The following is a 22608-nucleotide window of genomic DNA, read 5'->3' as shown; positions in this document are numbered from 1 at the left end:
ATAATAAACGCTGGAGAGGATGTGGAGAAAAGGGAACCCTCATATACCATTGGTGAGAATGTAAATTGATGCAGCCACTATGAAAAACAGCATGGAGGTTCTTTAAAAAAACAAAAATAGACCTACCATATGATCCAGCAATCCTACTCCTGGGTATATATCTGGAAAAAACAAAAACTCTAATTTGAAAAGATACATGCACCCCAGTGTTCATAGTAGCACTATTTACAATAGCCATGACATGGAAACAACCCAGTGTCTATCAACAGATGGTTGCTTTAGGAAGATGTGATATATATACATGTATATATGGACTATTACTCAGCCATAAAAAGAATGAAATATTGCCATTTGCAGCAACATGGATGGACCTAGAGAATACCATACTAAGTAGGTCAGTCAGAGAAACACAAATAATATATCACTTATATGTGGAATCTAAAAAATAATACAAATGAATTTATATACAAAACAGAAACAGACTCATAGACACAGAAAACAAACTTATGGTTACCAAAGGGGAGAGGGAAGGCGGGGGAGGGATAAATAAGGAGTATGGGATTAACAGATACACACTATTATATATAAAATAGAAAAGCAACAAGGATTTACTGTATAGCACAGGGAAGTACTCAATATCTTGTAATAACCTATAATGGAATATAATCAGAAAAAATAACTGAATCACTTTGCTGTACACCTGAAACTAACACAGTATTATAAATCTACTATAATTCAATTAAAAAACAGGGGAGAGGATCAGCAGGTGGTAGGTCCATTTGTGCCACAATCTATACACACTTAATAACTGAGTAAAAACATTTCTAATAAACTTCTCGGGCTGTAAAAAATAATTTAGACTCCCTGGCCATTCCCAAGGCTCAGCAGGTGTTCCCTGGGCTCCATATTTTTAACAAGCTCCAGAGAAGATTCTGATGCTTGAGGACACCCTTTGAAAAACCTTGTAGATTTAGCATCTTAAACTTTTCCCTTTTTTTGTCTTTGATTGCAAATTCTTCTTTAGAAGAATCTCAAGAATTGCTCTTTCTTTTCCATTCCCCCTTCCCCTGCCTCATCGTCAGCTGCGGGTCCCGAGCACAATTCCCGGGGCAGGTCAGCTGTCATGTCGGTGTCACTGCCCCTCTGTGGCTCCACTCTGAGATAGAGCCTGCTCAGAGACCCTTCTCTTTCCACCCCAAAATAGAAGGACACTCTTTTCAAGCAACAGTGTTCTCAGCCAGCAGTGGACAGTCTGCACTGAACGTGATCACTGTTCCAAGGGGCTGGGCTGGGGGCAGTGGCAGGACACACCCCATGCAAGTGTCTTTCTCTTTCTCCTTTGTCTTGAAATAAAGCACACAGATTTCAAATTTCCTGTATCCTAGATTTCTCTCTTCTGGAGACACTCTCCAAAAGAGTGGCTTTCAGGGGCCGAACCTCGGGTCTGGGGGCTTGATCTTTGATCCCCAACACCCTTCCCTTTCCTCCCGGGAAGCCCAAGGTCTTTAATGCACTGCGCCCTCTAGAGGCCTGCTGTGGCATGCCAGTTAAATCCCGCGGAGGTTCTCACTACATCTTGACGCCAAATGAAAAACCCAGCGTAAGGAGCCCGTGGTGAAATGGGTCAGGGAAATGGGCAAAACGTTTCAAAGTCGCTGTTTCGCTTAGAAGAAAAATCTTGGCCTTAACTCTGACAACCAGTTTCTCTGGACAGCTCCCAGTTTCTTTAGTACATTTTCGCGTGAAGTTGGTCTGCCCTGTCCCAAAATTTTCTGAGATGCCCAAACGCCTAATTTTCAGTTTAGATTCCTTGTTTGTATGAATCTCTCCATAAGTTTGTCAAATCCAGGTTTTCTAGGCTGACTTGATTTTTTTATCCTTTACAAAAAATCTTACTCAATTTAGGATGGGAGAAAAAAAAACCATAAGAAACATCCACACTGCATGGATGCGTTTTCATAAACTCACCTACTGTCTGCAGATAGTTTTTGTGGTGGTCTTGATGAGTTGATGAAAGAGAAGAACCTGAGGTTTTGCAAGGTTTTCTGCAGGAGGAAACTGAGAAGGACCTGAACTCTCTCCTGCCTGCACCCAAGATCTACAGACGTGGCCTTTTCTGGAGAGCCGGACATTTCACAGGACCAAGACTCAGCAAAAGAGACTCGCAGAACTGCGCATGGGAGCCAGAGCCGGAAGACCACATGAAGTGGCCTACCCCGGAGAGAAAACGTGCCCTGGTGTTTTTAGTTAAGAGGTTGCTAACACTCACCTTGAGGAGGAAATTCACATCAGTTTAACCAACCTTGTATGCTTCCAATTCAATTCAAAAAACCTGATGTTGCCAAATAGGAACGTAGGCCCTTATGCATTTCTCAAGTAGAATGAAATAAAATTGACTGTCTATAAAATATTTATCAGATCTAGGCTACTGTTTGAATTATAATGTCTCCTGCAGGCTTTAAAATGTCCTCTCTCTGCTTATTTCATTATTGATTAGGCAGACAAAATTTTTACTTAATGCAGTCAGTGACTGTAATGTGTTTACTGGGATTAATTTACTCACTCTCGAGGATTAATTTAATTCTTTTATGATGGCAATTTTTCCCGGGACTTTTTTTCTCGTCCAAAGGGTCACATCCAAATTTATTAGACTGTTACATGGTTCACAATATTCTGGATATAACTGAATAATTTATGCCTGTGTTTGCCAAGCCTGGCTGCCCATCAGAATTATCTTGAGGAATATATTTTTTTCTTTAATATTCATTTTTATGTATTTATTTGGCTGTGCCAGGTCTTAGTTGCGGCACGTGGGATCTTCGTTGCTGCATGCGGGATCTTTACTTGTGGCAGGCGAATTCTTAGTTGCGGCATATGGGATCTAGTTCCCTAACCAGGGATGGAACCTGGGCCCCCTGCATTGGGAGTGTGGAGTCTTAGTCACTGGACTACCAGGGAAGTCCCTCTTGGGGAGTATCTTATAACTATTTTTTTGATTTTTGGCTGAGTTGGGTCTTTGTTGCTGCGTGCGGGTTTTCTCTAGTTGCGGTGAGCAGAGGCTACTCTTCATTGCGGTGTGCAGGCTTCTCACTGCGGTGGCTTCTCTTGTTGCAGAGCATGGGCTCTAGGTGTGCAGGCTTCAGTAGTTGTGGCTCACAGGCTCAGTAGTTGTGGCTCACAGGCTCTAGAGCGCAGGCTCAGTAGTTGTGGTGCACGGGCTTAGTTGCTCCGCGGCATGTGGGATCTTCCCGGACCAGGGATCGAACCTGTGTCCCCTGCATTGGCAGGCGGATTCTTAACCACTGCGCCTCCATGGAAGTCCCTTGGGGAATATCTTAAAAATAGAGATTACCAGGTCTCACCCCAGAGCCAGTGAATCAGAATTTCTGGGGGTGCGGCTGGGACATTCTTCCATTTAAAGATGCTCCCCAGTGATTCAGGGGCAGTAGCCAAGCCCCTCTTGATGGACTAGGGTTTGGGAATTGATCAATACAGTTTAGTCTTGGGTAATTTTAAGGTTAAAATGTTACTGACTTTAAATGTAGAGTTTCCTGCTGGTAGCACACATGTCCTTATTTCTTTGCATTTTCCCGTTCACTGGAATTACTCAAGCACCCCTCAGTATATTAGAAGTGAACTTCAGAGGAGGAGGATAAAGGAGGTGAATGAGGTTCAGAGTGGAACCGTGTTGTCACTGGCAGTAGTCAGTGTGGGTGAGGAGGCAGCCCAAACAAGTGGAACAGCCACCTCGTGGGCTCTCTCTCTCCCTCCTGCTGGATTAAGCTCTTCGGGTCAGTGTTGCTCCATTAGACTGGATCCCTAAAGATCCTCAGGAAAGCTAGGTGGGTCCCAGGTTATGTGCCAGGGGAATTCACCATATTCAGTGATATGAATTGGTACCTGGACACAGGACTTGAAGAATACTGACCTGTAAAGTCACTCGATGAGTAGAGACACAGTCAGACCATTTCAAAGCTCTCAAGACTAAAACACTCAATTATATCTCAATTTAAAAAAAAGGGCTTCCCTGGTGGAGCAGTGGTTAAGAATCCACCTGCCAATGCAGGGGACACAGGTTCGACCCCTCATCCGGTAAGATCCCACATGCTGTGGAGCAACTAAACCCGTGAGCCACAACTACTGAGCCTGCGCTCTAGAGTCTGGGAGCCACAACTACTGAGCCCATGTGCCACAACTACTGAAGCCTGCACACCTAGAGCCCATGCTCCACAACAAGAGAAGCCACCACAGTGGGAAGCCCGCACACTGCAACAAAGAGTAGCCCCTGCTCGCCACAACTAGAGAAAGCCCATGCGCAGCAATGAACACCCAACACAGCCAAAAAAAAAAAAAAAACCAAACATTAAAACATGACAAGAAGAGATTGGCTCAAGATGGCAGAGTAGAAGGATGTGCTCTCACTCCCTCTTGCAAGAACACCAGAATCACAACTAACTGCTGAACAATCATCGACAGGGAGACACTGGAACTCACCAAAAAATACCCCATATCCAAAGACAAAGGAGAAGCCCCGATGAGATGGTAAGAGGGGTGCAATCACAGTAAAATCAAATCCCATAACCACTGGGTGGGTGACTCACAATCTGGAGAACACTTATACCACAGAAGTCCACCCACTGGAGTGAAGGGTCTGAGCCTCACGTCAGGCTTCCCAACCTGGGTGTCCGGCAACAGGAGGAGGAATTCCTAGAGAGTCAGAATTTGAAGGCTAGTGGGATTTGATTGCAGGACTTCAACAGGACTGGGGGAAACAGAGACTCCACTCTTGGAGGGCACACACAAAGTAGTGTGTGCATCGGGACCCAGGGAAAGGAGCAGTGACCCTGCAGGAGACTGAACCAGAACTACCTGCTGGTGTTGGAGGGTCTTCTGCAGAGGCAGGGGGTGGCTCTATCTCACCCAGAGGACAAGGACACTGGCAGCAGAAGTTCTGGGAAATACTCCTTGGTGTGAGCCCTCCCAGAGTCCGCCATTAGCCACACCAAAGAGCCCTGGGCAGACTCCAGTGTTGGGCCGCCTCAGGCCAAACAACCAACAGGGAGGGAACCCAGCCCCACCGATCAACAGACAAGTGGATTAAAGTTTTACTGAGCTCTGCCCATCAGAGCAAAGGCCAGCTCTACCCACCACCAGTCCCTCCCATCAGGAAACTTGCACAAGCCTCTTGGAGAGACTCATCCACCAGAGGGCAGAAAGCAGAAGCAAGAAGAGTTACGATCCTGCAGCCTGTGGGACAAAAACCACATTCACAGAAAGATAGACAAGATGAAAAGGCAGAGGGCTATGTACCAGATGAAGGAACAAGATAAAACCCCAGAAAAACAACTAAACGAAGTGGAGATAGGCAAGCTTCCAGAAAAAGAATTCAGAATAATGATAGTGAAGATGATCCAGGACCTCGGTAAAAGAATGGAGGCAAAGATGGAGAAGATGCAAGAAATGTTTAACAAAGACCTACAAGAATTAAAGAACAAACAGAGATGAACAATACAATAACTGAAATGAAAAATGCACTAGAAGGAATCAATAGCAGAATAACTGAGGCAGAAGAACAGATAAGTGACTCGGAAGACAGAATGGTAGAATTCATTGCTGCAGAAAAGAATAAAGAAAAAAGAATGAAAAGAAATGAAGACAACCTAAGAGACCTCTGGGACAACATTAAACGCAACAACATTCGCATTACAGGGGTCCCAGAAGGAGAAGAGAGAGAGAAAGGACCCAAGAAAATATTTGAAGAGATTATAGTCGAAAACTTCCCTAACATGGGAAAGGAAATAGCCACCCAAGTCCAGGAAGCGCAGAGAGTCCCATATAGAATAAACCCAAGGAGAAACACGCCAAGACACATAGTAATCAAATTGGCAAAAATTAAAGACAAAGAAAAATTATTGAAAGCAGCAAGGGAAAAACAACAAATAACATAAAAGGGAATCCCCATAAGGTTAACAGCTGATTTCTCAGCAGAAACTCTACAAGCCAGAAGGGAGTGGCATGATATACTTAAAGTGATGAAAGGGAAGAACCTACAACAAAGATTATTCTACCCAGCAAGGATCTCATTCAGAGTCGATGCAGAAATCAAAAGCTTTACAGACAAGCAAAAGCTAAGAGAATCCAGCACCACCAAACCAGCTCTACAACAAATGCTAAAGGAATTTCTCTAAGTGGGAAACACAAGAGAAGAAGAGGACCTACAAAACCAAACCCAAAACAATTAAGAAAATGGTCATAGGAACACACATATCGATAATAACCTTAAACATGAATGGATTAAATGCTCCAAACTAAAAACACCGGCTTGCTGAATGGATACAAAAACGAGACCCATATAAATTCTGTCTACAAGAGACCGACTTCAGAACTAGGGACACATACAGACGGAAAGTGAGTTGATGGAAAAAGATATTCCATGCAAATGGAAATCAAAAGAAAGCTGGAGTAGCAATACTCATATCAGATAAAATAGACTTTAAAATAAGGAATGTTACAAGAGACAAGGAAGGACACTACATAATGATCAAGGGATCAATCCAAGAAGATATAACAATTATAAATATATATGCACCCAACATAGGAGCACCTCAATACATAAGGCAACTGCTAACAGCTATAAAAGAGGAAATCAACAGTAACACAATAATAGTGGGGGACTTTAACACCTCACTTACACCAATGGACAGATCATCCAAACAGAAAATTAATAACGTTACACACGCTTTAAAGGAGACAATAGGCCAGATAGATTTAATTGATATTTATAGGACATTCTATTCAAAAACAGCAGATTACACTTTCTTCTCACGTGCACATGGAACATTCTCCAGGATAGATCACATCTTGGGTCACAAATCAAGCCTCAGTAAATTTAAGAAAGTTGAAATCATATCAAGCATCTTTTCTGACCACAACGCTATGAGATTAGAAATCAATTACAGGGAAAGAAACGTAAAAAACACGAACACATGGAGGCTAAACAATACGTTACTAATTAACGAAGAGATCACTGAAGAAATCAAAGAGGAAATAAAAAAATACCTAAATACAAATGACAATGAAAACATGATGATCCAAAACCTATGGGATGCAGCAAAAGCAATTCTACGAGGGAAGTTTATAGCTATACAAGCCTACCTCAGGAAACAAGAAAAATCTCAAATAAACAATCTACCCTTGCACCTGAAGGAACTAGAGAAAGAAGAACAAACAAAACCCCAAAGTTAGCAGAAGGAAAAAAATCATAAAGATCAGAGCAGAAATAAATGAAACAGAAACAAAGAAAACGATAGCAAAGATCAATAAAACTAAAAGCTGTTTCTTTGAGAAGATAAACAAAATTGATAAAGCATTAGCCAGACTCATCAAGAAAAAGAGGGAGAGGATTCAAATCAATAAAATTAGAAATGAAAAAGGAGACGTTACAACAGACACTGCAGAAATACAAAGCATCCTAAGAGACTACTACAAGCAGCTCTATGCCAATAAAATGGACAACCCGGAAGAAATGGAAGAATTCATAGAAAGGTATAACCTTCCAAGACTGAATCAGGAAGAAATAGAAAATATGAACAGACCAATCACAAGTAATGAAATTGAAACTGTGATTAAAAATCTTCCAAGAAACAAAAGTCCAGGACCAGATGGCTTCACAGGTGAATTCTATCAAACATTTAGAAAAGAGCTAACACCCATCCTTCTCAAACTCCTCCAAAAAATTGCAGAGGAAGGAACACTTCCAAACTCATCCTATGAGGCCACCATCACCCTGATACCAAAACCAGATAAAGATACTACAAAAAAAGAAAATTACAGACCAATATCACTGATAAATATAGATGCAAAAGTCCTCAACAAAATACTAGCAAACAGAATCCAACAACACATTACAAGGATCATACACCATGATCAAGTGGGATTTACCCCAGGGATGCAAGGATTCTTCAACATACGCAAATTAATCAATGTGATACACCATATTAACAAACTGAAGAATAAAAACCATATGATCATCTCAATAGATGCAGAAAAAGCTTTTGACAAAATTCAACGCCCATTTATGATAAAAACTCTCCATAAGGTGGGCATACAGGGAACCTACTTCAACATAATAAAGTCCATATATGACAAACCCACAGCAAACATCATTATCAATGGTGAAAAACTGAAAGCATTTCCTCCAAGATCAGGAAAAAGACAAGGATGTCCACTCACACCACTATTATACAACAGAGTTTAGGAAGTCCCAGCCATGGCACTCAGAGAAGAAAAAGAAATAAAAGGAATACAAATTGGAAAAGAAGAAGTAAAACTGTCACTGTTTGCAGATGACATGATACTATACATCGAGAATCCTAAAGGTGCCACCAGAAAACTACTAGAGCTAATCAATGAATTTGGTAAAGTCGTAGGATACGAAATTAATGCACAGAATCTCTTGCATTCGTATATACTAATGATGAAAAATCTGCAGGAGAAATTAAGGAAACACTCCCATTTACCATTGCAACAAAAAGAATAAAATGCCTAGGAATAAACCTTCCTAGGGAGACAAAAGACCTGTATGCAGAAAACTATAAGACACTGATGAAAGAAATTAAAGGTGATACCAACAGATGGAGAGATATACCATGTTCTTGGATTGGAAGAATCAATATTATGAAAATGACTACACTACCCAGAGCAATCTACAGATTCAATGCAATCCCTATCAAATTACCAATGGCATTTTTTACAGAAGTAGAACAAAAAAATTTTTTTTTTTTTTTTTTTGCGGTACGCGGGCCTCTCACTGTTGTGGCCTCTCCCATTGTGGAGCACAGGCTCCGGATGCGCAGGCTCATTGGCCATGGCTCATGGGCCTAGCTGCTCCGTGGCATGTGGGATCTTCCCAGACCGGGGCATGAACCCGTGTCCCCTGCATCAGCAGGTGGACTCTCAGCCACTTCAACAGGGAAGCCCATAAAATCTTAAAATTTGTATGGAGACACAAAAGACCCCAAATACCCAAAGCAGTCTTGAGGGAAAAAAACGGAGCTGGAGGAATCAGATTCCCTGACTTTAGACTATAGTACAAAGCTACAGTAATCAAGACAATATGGTATTGGCACAAAAACAGAAATATAGATCAATGGAACAAGATAGAAAGCCCAGAGATAAACCCACGAACCTATGGTCAACTAATCTATGACAAAGGAGGCAAGGATATACAATGGAGAAAAGACAGTCTCTTCAATAAATGGTGCTGGGAAAACTGGACAGCTACATGTAGAAGAATGAAATTAGAACACTCCCTAACACCATACACAAAAAGAAACTCAAAATGGATTAGAGACCTAAATGTAAGACCGGACACCATAAAACTCTTAGAGGAAAACGTAGGAGGAACACTCTTTGACATAAATCACAGCAAGATCTTTTTTGATCCACCTCCTAGAGTAATGGAAATAAAAACAAAATAAACAAATGGGACCTAATGAAACTTCAAAGCTTTTGCACAGCAAAGGAAACCATTAACAAGATGAAAAGAAAGCCCTCAGAATAGGAGAAAATATTTGCAAATGAATCAACGGACAAAGGATTAATCTGCAAAATATATACAGCTCATGCAGCTCAATATTAAAAAAACAAACAACCCAATCCAGAAATGGGCAGAAGACCTAAATAGACTTTTCTCCAAAGAAGATAAACAGATGGGCAAGAAGCACATGAAAAGCTGCTCAACATCACTAATTATTAGAGAAATGCAAATCAAAACTACAATGAGGTATTACCTCTCACCAGTTAGAGTGGGCATCATCAGAAAATCTACAAACAATAAATGCTGGAGAGGGTGTGGATAAAAGGGAACCCTCTTGCACTGTTGGTGGGAATGTAAATTGATATAGCCACTATGGAAAACAGTATGGATGTTCCTTAAAAAATGAAAATTGAATTACCATATGACCCAGCAATCCCATTACTGGGCATATACCCAGAGAAAACCATAATTCAAAAAGACACATGCACCCCAATGTTCACTGCAGCTCTATTTACAATAGCCAGCACATGGAAGCAACCTAAATGCCCATTGACAGACAAATGGATAAAGAAGATGTGGTACCTACATACAATGGAGTATTACTCAGCCATAAAAAGGAATGAAATTGGGTCATTTGTAGAGACACGGTTGGATCTAGAGACTGTCATACATAGTGAAGTAAGTCAGAAAGAGAAAAACAAATATCGTATATTAACGCATATATGTGGATCCTAGAAAAATGGTACAGATGAACCAGTTTGCAGGGCAGAAATTGAGACACAGATGTAGAGAACAAACGTATGGACACCAAGCGGGGGAAGCAGCGGGGGTGGTGGTGGTGGTGGTGTGATGAATTGGGAGATTAGATTGACATGTATACACTGATGTGTATAAAATCGATGACTAATAAGAACCTGCTGTATAAAAAAAAAAAAGAAATATGGTGGAATTAGATAGTGGTGATGTCTGCACAACCTTGTGAATAAAAACTCCTGAATTATACACTTAAAAAAAAAAACACAACAAGAGCAAGCACAACAGTGACAACAAAAACACTAAAAAAACTACAGTGTTGTTTCTTTCCCCCTCCTGTCAATCAATAGGCTTTTCTTTACAGAACAAAGCTCATCCATCTATTTATAGATCAAGGATTTCATGAAAATAAATGTATCTACTAGAAATGGTCCAAACTGCCGCCCCCTCACCTCTGGGGGTTGTGCCAGTTTACCAGTCACTGAGAGCATATGAGAGTCACCTTACTGAATGCTCTTTTGTCTGTAATAGTTTTTCTGTTGATTTTCTGTTTCGGTGTTTTTCCAGTTTTACAGTTCATCATCCCAGATAAGGATAATTTTACCTCCTTATTTACAGTTTGTTTTTTTTTTTTTTGTGGTACGCGGGCCTCTCACTGTTGTGGCCTCTCCCGTTGCGGAGCACAGACTCCGGACGCGCAGGCTCAGCGGCCATGGCTCATGGGCCTAGCCGCTTCGCGGCATGTGGGATCTTCCCGGACTGGGGCACGAACCCGTGTCCCCTGCATCGGCAGGTGGACTCCCAACCACTGCACCACCAGGGTAGCCCTATTTCCAGTTTTAATACCTCTATTTCTTTCTTTTTCAATGACTACTAATTCTAGAGCAATACTAAACCATAATGGGGAGAGTGGGTGTCTTTGTCTTTTTCCTGACTCTAATGGGAAAACTTCTATTATTTCCTTAGTAAATAAGAAAATTTTGAAACTTTATTTTCTTTACTGAGAATTTTAAAAATTGGACATAAAATGTTAAGTTTTATCAAATGCCTTTCGGGAATCTATATAAATTATTTATTAAAATAATTTTTTTATATTAAAATAAGATTGCCCAGGAAATCTAAGACTTCTGATTACCCTGAATCTATCAAAAAAATGTTATGGTGACAACATTACTTGTCATACAGCACAAAAACAAAAATCTAGAAACTGTGAAAATGTCTCTCAATGGGGAAATGGTTAAATATATTATACCACTTTCATATAGTGGAAAATGATTTACCTCTTAAAAAAAAATGAAGTAGATTATATATGCCAAGATGGCTCAATCTGCCGTCTGAAATCAAGTAAAAGCGGCAAGCACAATATAGTGTGTGTCCTCATTCATGTAAACAAGAAAAAGGGACATGCACATATCAATATGCATGTATATACAAAGGAAAATTCTGGAAGGACGTGGAAGGAACTATCAGAAATGTCTGCTTTTGATGAAGGATATGTGTTTGGGGATTTGAGATAATATGCTGTGTTTCAATTTTTTTAAAAAAAATACAAGCATTATTCCTTTTTCAATGAAAAAAAAATAACAAAAAAGTAATGATTAAAGTTATTTTAAAAGAAAAAACGGAGTTCCCTGGTAGTCCAGTGGTTAGGACTTGCTGCTTTCACTGACACAGGCCGGGGTTCAATCCCTGGTTGGGGAACTAAAATCCTGCAAGCCATGCAGTGTGGCCAAAAAAAAAAGAAAAAAATTTTTCTTCATGTAAAAAATTTTTATTCATTTTTGTTCATGTAAAAAAAGAAAAAAATTTTTGTTCATGTAAAAGGTTTAAATGCTAGTAACTAAAAGGCGAAGGATAAGCAATATTAATCATAACTCATTATGGGTCAAATTTGTCATGTAGAGGTTTTTGTGCTTTTTGGTTGTTGTTTTGTTTTGTTTTTGCACGTGAGGTGGGCACCTCTCTCCTCTTACCTTAGTCCCAGTTCTAGGATGGAGCTCCAGCTTCTGGAATTTTCCACAAGCCCCTAAGTCCTCTGCAGTGGGTGCTTATTCCAGCTGAGTTGGCCTCACTCTCGGGGAGTCATGTAGAGCTTTTATAGTAAATGTCCTCCAAATAGAATTCCCAATTCCATTCTTAATAGAAAATGGAAGCTTCTTTGGCTTTGTGCTAACAGGGGCTCTTGCAATCTGAATTAACAAAAGGAAAATGAATTACTAAGTTAGGGCCAACAATATGATGACATACGCTTTTGCAAAAATTATGATTATGAAACTTGAAACGGGAAAATGCCTGCCATAATGATAAGTGAAGAGAGCAGACAAACAGATCACATATACAATATGATTTTAACTTTGCAAAAATAAAAGGAGGAATAATTTGATAAAGTAGCTTTGGTAGAGCAATTTGGTAAAGTGATGGGTTTTCCTCAAACATCTTTTTAATACTCATATTACATCAGTATATTTTATTTAAAAATTAAAAAGAGGTGGCAAAATAAATTGTTTTTGAAATCCTGATATGAAAAGAGGAAACATATTTTCTTGTTTCCTTTTAATGCCCAATACGGAGAAGGGAAGTACCCAGGCTCAAGGTCACACATAGCTAAGACATTTAAGACAGCAAGTCAGGGAGGACTTCTTATTGGCATTTCCAAGCAAACGAATTGAGTTTCTGGCACAGCAAGGCTGGGCACAACTCTGAGCATGAAATTAAGGAGGGATTCCCCTTTGGAGCTTCCAAGGCTGCCACCATGGTTATAGTTTATACCAGCATGACTGGTCCTGCTGCTCATTTATCACTTGCAGGTGATCTGTCTCACCACCAGACTCGCTTTTGGGGGGATCTACCCTCCTCCACTGCCCACTGTCAATCAAGGGTGGTAGGGAGGCAGGATCTGAGACCCAAGTGAGCCAATCAGACTCTTCTGGGAGTTTGGATCATGAGTGAAAATGACATCAGGTCAGGAAATCAATTCAAGTCCAGTGAGGCACCATTAATTCCCACTACTTAAAGTAGCATATGGAGGAAGCAGTGTAGCCTTCAGAGTATGGTTTGTGGAGCTAGGTTGAGTGAGAAACCCAGCTCTGCTACTTTCTAAGCTAATGAACCTCCTTATGCCTCAGTTTCCTCAGGTTGTAAGCAGGGGATAATAGTACTTTCCTCACAGGGCTGTTACATGAATCAATGCAAGTGTATCAGGCAGAGCTCTCGTCAGGAAACAAGAACCACTCTGCATATTTGAAGCAGAAAAGGAATTTGATGCATGGAATTAGGAACATAAAAATCAATGAAAGGCTAGAGCAGCAGGGTCCAGGCTGCAGGAATGGCTCTGGAACACACTTCCAAACAGGCCTGCCTTTTGTGTCACCATCAGGAAGGCGGACCACTGGACCATCACAAGGACTGCTGACTTCAAGAGCTCAGTCCCACAGCTGTGCCCCAGGGACCAGGATGGCACTTGGCTGTTACTGTGCCCACCTCTCGTCACTCAGGAAGTTAAGAACACAGGCTCTGGAGCCAGACCCACTTGGATTCAAATCCAAGAGCCACCATTTCCTTGGCGGTAACCTTAGGCAAGTCAATCTCTCTGTGCCTCAGTCGACTTATTGGTAAAATGTGGGTAATAGGACCCATCTCAGAGTTGTTGTGAGGCTTAAATGAGCTAACCCATGTAAAGTGCTCAGCACAGTGCCTGGCCTGCAGTAAGCTCTCCATAAGTACTAGCTATTATCACAAAAAAAGAGCCCATGTATGAGTGAAGCACAAACACATCTGCAAAACCAATATTATTCAAGTAAGCCATGGTCGTTTAACATAACAGATGCTGCTATTGTTCTGAAACTAACTGGTTGTGCTGGGTTTAACAGTAGAAACATGTGGTCTGAGGTCCAGTTCTGTATTTATTTTGGCCTTTGGGATCAAGGCTAAAGCAGAGAATGCCAGTTAACCAGGCCTTATTTGCTAGTGCAGGATAATTAGACCTCATAGTTAATTAAAATTCTACCCTTTGAGCATTCCTGAAATGCCAATTTTAATGAAATGCCACTTGATAACTCTGTGGAATCATCTCATTCATTCATAGGTAAGGTTAGCACTGCCACATCCTGGAAATCTGCATTAAGTGAATGTCTAATTGCATTATTGCCACAGTGAGGAACAGAAAAGTTCTTCATTGTTCATTTACGGCTACATTCACAATAAATGAACTTTTACAAACTTGCAGGTGCAAAACAGACTCTATGAACAGAATGAGAATGTGGTTCTCACTACTACAAGCTTTCTTTCAGTTTGGACACCAAAACACTTGGCATTCTAACTACTTAGATTATTCAAATTATTTTGGATCCTTCATTGTTCATCATAACATAGTATCATTTGGCGTTCACTTGATGAGAATATATTTATGAATATAAACTCTATATGGCAGAATATCAATTAAAAAAAGATTATCAAAATGAAAACAGAAAATTGAAAAAAACAACAACCACCAATACTCATTTGGAGAACTGAAGTCTTGGGAGTCCAAGGACTTTCTCACTTTGGTTACTCAGTGCCTGGTATACAGCAAGTACTCAATAAATATTGGTCTGATTGAGGAAAAGAGACTAGTAAGGGAAATGAAGGCAATAGCCATTTCTGTGGTCTGGGTCGATATGGCAAGGTGTGTAAGATGCTGGGACTTAAGAGATCGGTGGACCCACAGGGCTCACTTCTGGCACTCTGGCTTGGGGCATCTTCAGGGAACAAGTAGGAGCTGGGCTGGTTGGGCCCAGGATGTCAGGTCTGGAAAGGATGACCTAATTATCAGTCACCACGGGTAGAAGGTGGGGCTGAGATCCTGCCGTTGGGATTATGGCAGAAACTGGGAGTGCTAGCCCTGCAGCTGGGGCCTGTGTGTAAGACAGAGTCTGGGAAAACCCGTCCAGGGTACAGGCAGGGAGCGAGAGAACCTCCACCCACAGACCACATCTCAGTGAACAGCGGACAAACCACACCAGATACCTGTATATGAAGACTGTCAGTGCCTCTATTTTGTTCAACTGGAGAAGAATTCATTTTAACCGGACGTTCCCTGCAAACAGGATCCAGGATGCAACAGTTTCTGAAGTAGATCAAGATGGCCCACATCCACAGCAGTGCAGCCCAAAGGGTGATTCCTGGGCCCAACCCTAGAGCTCAGGATTCCTTCTGGCTCTTCTGGAGCCTGGTATCTGCATTTTAAACAGGCTCCCACGTGATCCTAATGCGGGAGGGCCATTTCCTTGAAGGCACAGGCAGACCTGATTTAGCTAAATAAGCTCCTGAGTTAATTAAACAGCCAGCCAATCTTTATTGATTGGCTACCCCACGCAGGGCTCTGGGGCTGTGTCTCTGCAAGAGGCGATTGTTCAACCGTGTCCCCAGTCCTCCCCTCACTGTACGCCCCACACTGCGCTACTGCTGTCTTTTTCCTGTAATTAAGCCTCCCTCTTGTGCCCTGGTTTTTTCACTGGCTACCTGTATTGTTCCCCTGGGCCAGAATCTGTGCTATTTGTCTCTTTGTTCCTCTGGGATCGAATTTCCTGAAGCAGCAGGAGTCTCTCAGGTTTGGGGAACTTGCCTGTCCTGAGCCCCACTGGCCAAAGAGCCACGCCAGTCCCACGGGTTCCGTTCTCTCTTCAGCCACAGCCCATTGGATAAGTGACTCAAGGACACCATTCTGCTTGGGCTGGAGGTGTGTGCTGCTGGGAGAGATGAGCTGGTTCTTGGGAATTTGGAGTCTAGTGTCATCACAGACCATGAGGAACTTCGGTGCCAGTTTTGTAGATCTGTTGGATTAATTTTGAAGTTGTTTAATTTATGCCTAGATTTGAGGAATATAATCAAAAGGACAGACAGTAGAAAGAAGAGTGGCCAGTTCTCAGTTGTGGCAATTCTAAACGTCCTGAGATCTGGCTGCCTTTCCTGGGACCCTGGGCATGTGTGTCCTGTCCATATGCCTTATTGTGGACAGGACCACAAGTCCTGACTAGCTCAGCCCACCTGACTGCCACCCTGAGCCAGTGCATCTCACCTGTGTCTATACTGCGCATCCCTCCCTACCTGCATGGACGACCCCCAACCTCAGTCAGCACTCTCCGTATTACTTTATTGCTCTTACTCAGATGGACTGCCCTCACCTGTGTGGGGCGTGGCCCCAGGGTCTCAGGCGCCTCATTTGAGGAGTCTATCCCATGACCAGCCGTGCTCCTGAGGTAGCCTATATTTAGACTTCAGAGTAAAATGTTAAGTTTTAATTTCTGATCCATTCTTGCTTTTTAGAAAAGAAATATCACTTCCTAATTTTTTAAAGACTGGACCTTCTCTATTTCCATCTTTTCATCTAACATCAGAATTAACTGAGGAAAGAAATGTGATTTAAAAGGAAATGACAGAGCTTCCCCAGTGGCGCAGTGGTTGAGAGTCCGCCTGCCGATGCAGGGGACACGGGTTCGTGCCCTAGTCCGGGAAGATCCCACATGCCGCGGAGCCGCTGGGCCCGTGAGCCATGGCCGCTGAGCCTGCGCGTCCGGAGCCTGTGCTCCGCAACGGGAGAGGCCACAGCAGTGAGAGGCCTGTGTACCGCAAAAAAAAAAAAAAAAAAAAAAAAAAAGGAAATGACATTTTTCTTTCAGGAGGCCGAAATTTTTACTTGAAGCCCTAATTATGTAAAAATTCTGGCACAGCTTTTTTTTTTTTTGTAGGGGGGACTAGAAAACAAAATGGTTCCCTAATTGTGATTTCTGATGTAAAAATTGCTAACCTTCATGCTTTCTATATCCTGCTATTGCAAAGTGACAATCCATAAAATTATACTTGTTCTTTTCCTTAGCAGTTTGCAGATACCTGTCACGTTTCATGCTCCTAGAAGTGATTGCTGATGTGTAGTTAGTGCACACCTGTTTTTGATTCTAGAATGTATCTGTTCCCCATTTCCCCCACCCCACTTCCCTTGCTAGAGTGTTCATCCCTCCAGAAATTGAACCAGATTGTTCCTGAAACCAGGAGTGTATCTCAGTGTCAAAGTCTGCATCTGCAGAGGCTGCTGCCAGCATGGCTGTGGCAGTTATGGAGCTCTCTGAATTCTCTCAAGCTAAAAGGCAATGATATTCAAGAGGCTATTTTCCTGCTGGTTGGTACAGTCACCCAGCTCTGGGACTTCCGCTTCTGTTGGAGATGAAAGATAGCACCAAAGTTCATGTTGGAGTGTGTTCTTGTTGAATGTGCTGGAATATAAGAAACATTTATTGGGAGTGAACTAACTGTAAGGCCCCGTGCTGGGTGCTATGAATAGGGCAACAATAACTTTTATTCTAGGATCTTTTACAATAATAAAAGAGAAAAACCAGTTACAAAACTGACTTCTGGGGCTTCCCTGGTGGCACAGTGGTTAAGGATCCGCCTGCCAATGCAGGGGACATGGGTTCAAGCCCTGGTCCGGGAAGATTCCACATGCCGCAGAGCAACTAAGCCCGTGAGCCACAACTACTGAGCCCATGTGCCACAACTACTGAAGCCTGCGCACCTAGAGCCCATGCTCTGCAACAAGAGGAGCTGCCGCAATGAGAAGCCCATGCACCACAATGAAGAGTAGCCCCCACTCGCCACAACTAGAGAAAGCCCACGAGCAGCAACGAAGACCCAACGCAGCCAAAAATAAAAATAAATAAATATTTTTTAAAAAGTAGGTTGTAAAATAATATTAAAAAAATGAATTGTGAAAAAAAAGGAAAATGAGATCCAATAAAATATGTATACACATTAAAAAAAATGACTTCTGTAGGACTGCAATATTCTAGAGTCAGCAGGAAAGTTAGAGATGATCTAATCTGTTGGCTTTAAATGTTTGCCTGCAACCCACATCAAGCAATAAATTCGACATTGAGATCTGGTAGACATGGACATATATAATTGAAACATGCTTTACAAACAACACTTCCCTGCCATGTGCAATGTCCTCTAGTAGTTTCTATTGGGTTGGCCAAAAAGTTTGTTCGTGTTTTTCTGTAACATCTTATGGAAAAACCCAAATGAACTTTTTGGCCAATCCAATACTTGTTTTGTTCTGTTTTATTAAAAAAAATTAAAAGTGCTGTTCGTACCATAAAACTCCTAGAAGAGATCACAGGCAAAACATTCTCTGACATAACTCGTACTGATGTTTTCTTAGGTCAGTCTCCCAAGGCAACAGAAATAAAAACAAAAAATAAACAAATGGGACCTAATCAAACTTACAAGCTTTTGCACAGCAAAGGAAGCCATAAACCATAAAACGAAAAGACAATCTATGGAATAGGAGAAAATATTTGCAAATGATTTACAAAATATACAAACAGTTCATACAACTCAACAATAAAAAAACAAACAACTCAATCGAAAAATGGTCAGAAGACCTAAATAGACATTTCTCCAAAGAAGACATATAGATGGCCAATAGGCACATGAAAAGATGTTTAAAAGATGTTCAACATCGTTAATTATTAGAGAAATGCAAATCAAAACTACAGTGAGATACCACCTCACACTGGTCAGAATGGCCATCATTAAAAAGTCTACAAGTAAATGCTGGAGAAGGTGTGGAGAAAAGGGAACCCCCTTACACTGCTGGTGGGAATAAATTGGTGCAGCCACTATGGACAACAGTATGGAGGTTCCTCAAAAAACTAAAAATAAAGTTGCCATATGATCCAGCAATCCCACTCCTGGGCATATACCCAGACAAAAGTATAATTCAGAAAGATACATGCATCCCTAGGTTTATAGCAGCAGTATTTATAATAGCCAAGATATGGAAACAATCTGTCCATTAACAGATGAATGGATAAAGAAGATGTAGTACATATATACAATGGAATATTACGCAGCTATCAAAAAGAATGAAATAATGCCATTTGCAGCAACATGGATGGACCAAGAGATTATCATACTAAGTGAATAAGTCAGAAAGAGAAAGATAAATACCATATGGTATCACTTTTATGTGGAATCTAAAATACGATACAAATCAACGTATCTACGAAACAAAAACAGACTCACAGACATAGAGGACAGACTTGTGGTTGCCAAGGGGGTGGGGGCTGGGGGAGGGAAGGAATGGGAGTTTGGGATTACTAGAGGCAAACTATTACATATAGGATAGATAAACAACAAGGTCCTACGGTATAGCACAGGGAACTATATTCAATATCCTGTGACAAGTCATAATGGAAAAGAATATGAAAAAGAATGTATATATGTATAACTGAGTCACTTTGCTGTACAGAAGAAATTAACACAACTTGTAAATCAACTTTACTTCGATAAAGTTAAAAAAAATAATAGTTCCAGAAAAGAAAAAAAAATGCTGTTTGTAATCCAATAAATTGATTTCATGACCCATGAAAATCAAATTATTGTCTGGTGTTTGAAAACTATGATGTGTAAGTTCCTTACTTACACTTGATGGTCCTGAGGCCCAGGGTGGCAAGTGCGGTATGGCCCAGGCATCACGGTGAAGTTGGGGCCTAGAACTTGCCTTCGTTTTCTTCTCTTAACCTGCTAGGTCACAAGCTTGGGAAGATTAGTTTTTGGAGGTGAGCACCAGACAAACAGACAAGATGACCTGACAGATGATGTCAGGAGAACTGTCTTCGATTCCTCATGGGCAGCTGTAATATATCTTATGGCCTCAGATGGGCACCTATTTCCTGTGATCAATGATTTGCTCTAATTTGCCTGGAATTGAGGGATTTCTTGGGATGTGAGACTTCCAGTGCTAAAACCAGAACAGTTTCGGGCAAACGGGGACAGTTAGTCACAGTAGGAGACATTTATGTCCTATCACTCATGGAAAAGGAATGGATGCCATTTAAATTCCACGTGCAAACGGCTATATGCACGAAGAGAGCTATTATTTTGATCTTGGTATGTATTTTGACGACCACTGGGGAATGACTTGTCTCTTCAAGGTAATACTAACCCAGTGCCATAGACTTTCCCATGTGCACCAGTCTACCTGGTGCCACCAGAAAACACTACTTAAATCCTCACCTCCAATAGGTTCCAAAATTGTCCTCGGGGAGTGTTGGTGGCCTAGAAGTTCTTCTGGTTGCTCACAGGTATCTTGTAGGTTGTAGATATTTGATGCCACAATTATGTCTGGGTGAAAAGGATGGGAGGTAAGAGCTCTTAAGAAATGATGACTCGGGACTTCCCTGGTGGTCCAGTGGTTAAGACTTCAAGCTCCCAATGCAGGGGGCCTGGGTTCCATCCACGGTCAGGGAATTAGATCCCGCATGCCGCAACTGAAAGATCCCCCGTGCCGCAGGTAAGAGCTGGTGCAGCCAAATAAATAAATAAATAAATATTAAAAAAGAAAAAGAAATGATGAGTCTAATGATAGTAACAAAGATAATTTGGAATTAGGGTTTTACATTTCTTGCGGTATTTTAACTTCCTGTTTTCCCCTTTTGTTCTGTTGGCTTAGCATTTGTGTGGGATAAGGAGGTTTCACTCACGCCTACATAACCTAGTTGAAAGATCACATCCCTGTTCCTGCTACTGAGTTGCCACCTTTACCTCTAAATTACATACTTTACCTTGAGGCTCTTGTGGGTTTGGGGAGACTTGCTTAACTGCTAGAGGGACTCACCAAAATTGAGGACTATTGACACATTTTCATTGTTAAGTATTTAAAAATATACTTTACTAACTGTAGAACGTTACAAAAAATGGTATTAATATTCTACTTCCTAGATGCTTTTCGAGGCTGTACACATCACAGACCTGTACTGAGACCTGGGACAGGGGGAGTTAAGAAGGGTGAAGGAGGGTCTGTTATGCTGAAGCTCATGGTAAATGATAAATCCTAACACATGGGTATTCGGTGTAATGACACTTATGATGTGTTCTTTGTTCTGGTTTTGTCCCCTCTCTGGAAGTCAGTAGACTGACTAAATCAACCCTCAGAAACCACTTCTGGACCTGCTCCTTGAGATTTGCTTTTAGGGCCAGTTTATCAGCTACGTTAGAAAATTGTCTCGTTACATGGTAATCACATTCTCCTTTTGGCTTTAAACCTAGAATACTCAATCACCCATCCGTTCCTAATGCCTTTTACCTGTCTAAAAGAATCAAATTTACCCTCCAAATATGAAGATTTGTCACAGTAACAGATACTAAAAAGACTAGGCCTCAGGCTCCATACAAAGTTTCTAAAGAGGAACTTTTAAATGCTTTGAGCAGTGGTGTTGTTGTTGGAAGAAGAGGGTAGACTCCTCAGGTTTGCACTCATGAGGATGTGTAAGTTTGGATGGATTTGTTTAAACATCTGTCCCATGACTTAGCGTCTCTAGACACAAATACTACAATCTGAACCACGTATCAGCTTGTTGTTGTTTGCACACCGTCTTCAGCCTGAAGGAGTACGTGTGGCTCTCTAAATTATTCTTAATGGAGCATGAACATTTTCTATAACTCAAAATAATCATGTAATTTCGTAGGATTCTTCATCTTTTTGTGATTTGAACCTGTCAGGCCAAGCTGGTTCTCGGGACCTGTTTCATGGATGTTAGGACAGATTTGAGTAAAGAAAGTAATTTATTGGGCCATGTAGTAAATATTTACTGAGCACTTACTCTGTGCTTGGCTACATGGAAAGAATGATTTGAATGCCTTATGGTTCTAATGAGTTGGATTTCCCTTTGTGTTGGAGGATTTCCTCTAACCTCAGGCCTGGAGTGAAATTCAAGGATTGTAAACACTATTCAAATGAGAACAAAAAAATCCCTGCAAGTCCTCTGTAAAGTGAAACCTTGCTTCTCCCAGCAGGCAGGATAATTCTCAGATGACATGGGGTATATAGTTTTCCTCCTTGGGCTCCACTAATCAAAGCGGTAGCTCGTCTTGGACAAGCTTTACCCGGCTCTGACACCTTTCATTGAAGATGCTGAGGGTCTCTGTAAATAGCAATTATGTCTTATAACAGCCGTGTTGGCCCCATTTGACGGAAAAGAAAAGTCAGCTGGTGCAATATTCCATTGCTCACAGAGGAGCTACTAGCGAGGGATGATGCCTTGTCTGCTGAGTCCGGCTCTGTCTGTGGGTAACCGAAAAGCACCAAGTAACTCATTATGCTCCAGTTCACACCTCAGTAAATTAAATACTCTGGTTTCTTGGTTTGATTTTCTGACCAGCTGGGTTCACAAAGTGGGCTTTTCAACATCCACCCTAGGGAATAGCAGGGACCTGTGATGAGGTTCTGTAGACCCATCCCTTTTCTTTGTATGGGAAAATTGCTCCGGCCTCTTTTGGAATGA

At 41.5% G+C, this 22608-nt stretch overlaps 1 long non-coding RNA gene across 1 annotated transcript in view; it reads right to left on the bottom strand.

Annotated features, from left to right (window-relative positions):
* Window positions 1–16924, bottom strand: part of LOC109548572 (uncharacterized) — a 38561-nt gene extending 21637 nt beyond the window's left edge. Inside the window, exons 1-2 of the long non-coding RNA XR_002174692.3 lie at window positions 15296–16924; window positions 12265–12480 (exon numbers count right to left, since the gene is read on the bottom strand). This is a non-coding gene — a long non-coding RNA (uncharacterized lncRNA). The remainder of the gene's footprint in view (window positions 1–12264; window positions 12481–15295) is intronic.
* Window positions 16925–22608: the final 5684 nt, after the last annotated feature.

Source organism: Tursiops truncatus, chromosome 9 (assembly GCF_011762595.2).
Source record: "Tursiops truncatus isolate mTurTru1 chromosome 9, mTurTru1.mat.Y, whole genome shotgun sequence".
Taxonomy (NCBI): domain Eukaryota; kingdom Metazoa; phylum Chordata; class Mammalia; order Artiodactyla; family Delphinidae; genus Tursiops; species Tursiops truncatus.
This window is presented reverse-complemented; position numbering and strand designations above follow the sequence as displayed.